This window comes from Oncorhynchus keta, chromosome 34 (genome assembly GCF_023373465.1).
Source record: "Oncorhynchus keta strain PuntledgeMale-10-30-2019 chromosome 34, Oket_V2, whole genome shotgun sequence".
NCBI classification, from domain to species: domain Eukaryota; kingdom Metazoa; phylum Chordata; class Actinopteri; order Salmoniformes; family Salmonidae; genus Oncorhynchus; species Oncorhynchus keta.
Genome location: NC_068454.1, coordinates 2,916,642 through 2,922,624, shown reverse-complemented (window position 1 = coordinate 2,922,624; position 5,983 = coordinate 2,916,642). Strand labels below are relative to the sequence as shown.

At 46.5% G+C, this 5,983-nt stretch overlaps 1 long non-coding RNA gene across 3 annotated transcripts; it reads right to left on the bottom strand.

The window, feature by feature from the left end:
* Nucleotides 1-1,342: 1,342 nt before the first annotated feature.
* On the bottom strand, nt 1,343-2,121 carry LOC127914884 (uncharacterized). 3 transcript variants are annotated; one of them, XR_008089392.1, is made up of 3 exons: nt 2,088-2,121; nt 1,538-1,587; nt 1,343-1,437 (listed from the first exon to the last, which is right to left on the bottom strand). It is a non-coding gene; the product is annotated as an uncharacterized LOC127914884 (long non-coding RNA). The 3 variants fall into 3 exon arrangements; XR_008089393.1 differs by lacking the exon at nt 2,088-2,121 and adding an exon at nt 1,938-1,971; XR_008089394.1 differs by lacking the exon at nt 2,088-2,121 and adding an exon at nt 1,888-1,921.
* Nucleotides 2,122-5,983: the final 3,862 nt, after the last annotated feature.

The following is a 5,983-nucleotide window of genomic DNA, read 5'->3' as shown; positions in this document are numbered from 1 at the left end:
GACTGGCCCTAAACAGAGAGTACACAGTGGCAGAATACCTGACCACTGTGACTGGCCCTAAACAGAGAGGACTCAGTGGCAGAATACCTGACCACTGTGACTGACCCTAAACAGAGAGTACACAGTGGCAGAATACCTGACCACTGTGACTGACCCTAAACAGAGAGTACACAGTGGTAGAATACCTGACCACTGTGACTGACCCAAACTTAAGGAAAGCTTTGACTATGTACAGACTCAGTGAGCATAGCCTTGCTATTGAGAAAGGCCGCCGTAGACAGACATGGCTCTCAAGAGAAGACAGGCTATGTGCTCACTGCCCACAAAATGAGGTGGATACTGAGCTGCACTTCCTAACCTCCTGCCCAAATGTATGACCATATTAGAGAGACATATTTCCCACAGATTACACAGATACAGCAATGTGCTGCAGCAAGGTTTGTGGCCCGTTGCCGAGAGGAAAGGGCAACCGGTGTAACACAAACAACATAGTAAACACCACCAATATCGATCTGTTTATTTATCTTCCCATATTGTTCCTACTACAACTATTTGCACATTGCACTGTACATAGCTGATAATAAAAACACTTTAAATATCTTCTATCTATTTAAAACTTTCAGAATGCAATGTTTTAAAAATCTTTGTTGATGTTAAATTTGTTTATTTCGCTTTTGTTTGTTGTTTATTTCAATTGCTAGGGCGATGTAAATGTGTTTTCCTTGTGCCAATAACACCCCCTTTCATTTGAATTGAGTATCCTGGAGAGAGGAAGAGAGACGGAGAGAGAGCGAGAGGGAGATGCCTGCCTGCCTGAGCTCCTGTTGTTCTGCTGATGAGAGCTGTGTCCCCAGCCATCTGCTTCCAGCCCGCTGTGGGGATAGCTACCTGTCAGCCTCAATGTGCTCACTGAGCAGAAAGGGAGACATTTCTGCGGCAGAACACAAGTCCCTCTCTCTTTCTCCTTCTCTCCCTCCCTCTCTCTCTCTCCCCTTCCCGCTTTCCCTCCCTCCACCTCTCTCTCTCGTTCCCTCTCTCCTTCTCTCCAACAACACCCCCCTTCTCCCCCTACCCCCTCGTGCCCTGTAAACTGAACATGGCGGCTGCAGATAAGACCAACGGCTGGGCTGGTCGACAGACAGACGCAGAGCGACGCGAGGAGGGGCCGTTCTGGCATTAGGCATCAGGCTAGACACCTTGCCTTGGCTAAACTCCACTGGAGGACCCAGTACAGCTGCCGATGTGCCGTGCCTCTGCAGACTGACCACAGACAGGCTTCCTTGGAACCACCTCTGCAGTACGAACACGAGCAGGCGTCCTTGGAATTGACTAAACAAAACTCATTATTAAGTTAGACTAATAACTCTCCCCACACAACAGGTATCACCTGGACTGTCCCTGCTAGACTGATATCTCTCCCCACACAACAGGTATCACCTGGACTCTCCCTGCTAGACTGATATCTCTCCCCACACAACAGGTATCACCTGTACTGTCCCTGCTAGACTGATATCTCTCCCCACACAACAGGTATCACCTGGACTCTCCCTGCTAGACTGATATCTCTCCCCACACACCAGGTATCACCTGGACTCTCCCTGCTAGACTGATATCTCTCCCCACACACCAGGTATCACCTGGACTCTCCCTGCTAGACTGATAACTCTCCCTATACAACAGGTATCACCTGGACTCTCCCTGCTAGACTGATAACTCTCCCCACACAACAGGTATCACCTGGACTCTCCCTGCTAGACTGATAACTCTCCCCAGACAACAGGTATCACCTGGACTCTCCCTGCTAGACTGATAACTCTCCCTACATACCAGGTATCACCTGGACTCACCCTGCTAGACTGATAACTCTCCCCACACAACAGGTATCACCTGGACTCTCCCTGCTAGACTGATATCTCTCCCCACACAACAGGTATCACCTGGACTCTCCCTGCTAGACTGATATCTCTCCCCACACAACAGGTATCACCTGGACTCACCCTGCTAGACTGATATCTCTCCCCACACAACAGGTATCACCTGGACTGTCCCTGCTAGACTGATAACTCTCCCCACACAACAGGTATCACCTGGACTCTCCCTGCTAGACTGATATCTCTCCCCACACAACAGGTATCACCTGGACTCACCCTGCTAGACTGATATCTCTCCCTACACAACAGGTATCACCTGGACTCTCCCTGCTAGACTGATAACTCTCCCCACACAACAGGTATCACCTGGACTGTCCCTGCTAGACTGATAACTCTCCCCACACAACAGGTATCACCTGGACTGTCCCTGCTAGACTGATATCTCTCCCTACACAACAGGTATCACCTGGACTGTCCCTGCTAGACTGATATCTCTCCCTACACAACAGGTATCCCTGTACTGTCCCTGCTAGACTGATAACTCTCCCCACACAACAGGTATCACCTGGACTGTCCCTGCTAGACTGATAACTCTCCCCACACAACAGGTATCACCTGGACTCTCCCTGCTAGACTGATATCTCTCCCTACACAACAGGTATCACCTGGACAGTCCCTGCTAGACTGATAACTCTCCCCACACAACAGGTATCACCTGGACTCTCCCTGCTAGACTGATATCTCTCCCCACACAACAGGTATCACCTGGACTCTCCCTGCTAGACTGATATCTCTCCCCACACAACAGGTATCACCTGGACTCTCCCTGCTAGACTGATAACTCTCCCCACACAACAGGTATCACCTGGACTCTCCCTGCTAGACTGATAACTCTCCCTACACAACAGGTATCACCTGGACTGTCCCTGCTAGACTGATATATCTCCCTACACAACAGGTATCACCTGGACTGTCCCTGCTAGACTGATATCTCTCCCCACACAACAGGTATCACCTGGACTGTCCCTGCTAGACTGATATCTCTCCCCACACAACAGGTATCACCTGGACTGTCCCTGCTAGACTGATATCTCTCCCCACACAACAGGTATCACCTGGACTCTCCCTGCTAGACTGATAACTCTCCCTACACAACAGGTATCACCTGGACTCTCCCTGCTAGACTGATAGTACGGACATTGCAATGTATTTCCCTGGCCACATCTGCAGTCCTCATGCCTCATTGCAGCATGCCTAAGGCACGTTCATGCAGATGAGCAGGGACCCTGGGCATCTTTCTTTTGGTGTTTTTTCAAGTCAGTAGAAAGGCCTCTTTATAGTGTCCTAAGTGTTCATACCTGTGACCTTAATTGCCTACCGTCTGTAAGCTGTTAGTGTCTTAACGGCCATTCCACAGGTGCATGTTCATTAATTGTTTATGGGTCATTGAACAAGCATGGGAAACAGTGTTAAAACCCTTTACAATGAAGATCTGTGAAGTTATTTGGATTTTTACGAATTATCTTTGAAAGACAGGGTCCTGAAAAGGGGACGTTTTTTTTGTGCTGCGTTTACCTACCTGTTCTGCTGTAGACCTACCTGTTCTGATGTAGACCTACCTGTTCTGCTGTAGACCTACCTGTTCTGATGTAGACCTACCTGTTCTGATGTAGACCTACCTGTAGACCTACCTGTTCTGATGTAGACCTACCTGTTCTGCTGTAGACCTACCTGTTCTGATGTAGACCTACCTGTAGACCTACCTGTTCTGCTGTAGACCTACCTGTTCTGCTGTAGACCTACCTGTTCTGCTGTAGACCTACCTGTTCTGATGTAGACCTACCTGTTCTGATGTAGACCTACCTGTTCTGATGTAGACCTACCTGTTCTGCTGTAGACCTACCTGTTCTGATGTAGACCTACCTGTTCTGATGTAGACCTACCTGTTCTGCTGTAGACCTACCTGTTCTGCTGTAGACCTACCTGTTCTGATGTAGACCTACCTGTTCTGCTGTAGACCTACCTGTTCTGCTGTAGACCTACCTGTTCTGCTGTAGACCTACCTGTAGACCTACCTGTTCTGATGTAGACCTACCTGTTCTGATGTAGACCTACCTGTTCTGATGTAGACCTACCTGTTCTGCTGTAGACCTACCTGTTCTGATGTAGACCTACCTGTTCTGATGTAGACCTACCTGTTCTGATGTAGACCTACCTGTTCTGCTGTAGACCTACCTGTTCTGATGTAGACCTACCTGTTCTGCTGTAGACCTACCTGTTCTGCTGTAGACCTACCTGTTCTGCTGTAGACCTACCTGTTCTGCTGTAGACCTACCTGTTCTGATGTAGACCTACCTGTAGACCAACCTGTTCTGATGTAGACCTACCTGTTCTGATGTAGACCTACCTGTTCTGAAGTAGACCTACCTGTAGACCTACCTGTTCTGATGTAGACCCACCTGTTCTGATGTAGACCCACCTGTTCTGATGTAGACCTACCTGTTCTGATGTAGACCCACCTGTTCTGATATAGACCTACCTGTTCTGATGTAGACCTACCTGTTCTGATGTAGACCCACCTGTTCTGATATAGACCTACCTGTTCTGATGTAGACCTACCTGTTCTGATGTAGACATACCTGTTCTGATGTAGACCCACCTGTTCTGATGTAGACCTACCTGTTCTGATGTAGACCCACCTGTTCTGATATAGACCTACCTGTTCTGATGTAGACCTACCTGTAGACCTACCTGTTCTGATGTAGACCTACCTGTTCTGATGTAGACCTACCTGTTCTGATGTAGACCTACCTGTTCTGATGTAGACCTACCTGCCGTTTGGTGATAGTGATCTAAACACTGATAACTGAACAGCAAACAATTTACTCTCTGTTATCCTGCCATATATCATGTTATCCTGCATGTTATCCTGCCATATATCATGTTATCCTGTCATATATCATGTTATCCTGTCATATATCATGTTATCCTGCATGTTATCCTGTCATATATCATGTTATCCTGTATGTTATCCTGTCATATATCATGTTATCCTGTCATATATCATGTTATCCTGTCATATATCATGTTATCCTGTCATATATCATGTTATCCTGCATGTTATCCTGTCATATATCATGTTATCCTGTATGTTATCCTGTCATATATCATGTTATCCTGTCATATATCATGTTATCCTGTCATATATCATGTTATCCTGTCATATATCATGTTATCCTGCATGTTATCCTGTCATATATCGTGTTATCCTGTTATATATCATGTTATCCTGCATGTTATCCTGTCATATATCATGTTATCCTGTCATATATCATGTTATCCTGTCATATATCATGTTATCCTGCATGTTATCCTGCCATATATCATGTTATCCTGTCATATATCATGTTGTCCTGTCATATATCATGTTATCCTGTCATATATCATGTTATCCTGTCATATATCATGTTATCCTGCCATATATCATGTTATCCTGTCATATATCATGTTATCCTGCCATATATCATGTTATCCTGTCATATATCATGTTATCCTGTCATATATCAAATCAAATCAAATTTATTGATATAGCCCTTCGTACATCAGCTGATATCTCAAAGTGCTGTACAGAAACCCAGCCTAAAACCCCAAACAGCAAACAATGCAGGTGTAAAAGCACGGTGGCTAGGAAAAACTCCCTAGAAAGGCCAAAACCTAGGAAGAAACCTAGAGAGGAACCGGGCTATGTGGGGTGGCCAGTCCTCTTCTGGCTGTGCCGGGTAGAGATCATAACAGAACATGACCAAGATGTTCAAATGTTCATAAATGACCAGCATGGTCGAATAATAATAAGGCAGAACAGTTGAAACTGGAGCAGCAGCACAGTCAGGTGGACTGGGGACAGCAAGGAGCCATCATGTCAGGTAGTCCTGGGGCACGGTCCTAGGGCTCAGGTCCTCCGAGAGAGAGAAAGAAAGAGAGAATTAGAGAGAGCATATGTGGGGTGGCCAGTCCTCTTCTGGCTATGCCGGGTGGAGATTATAACAGAACGTGGCCAAGATGTTCAAATGTTCATAAATGACCAGCATGGTTGAATAATAGGAAGGCAGAAC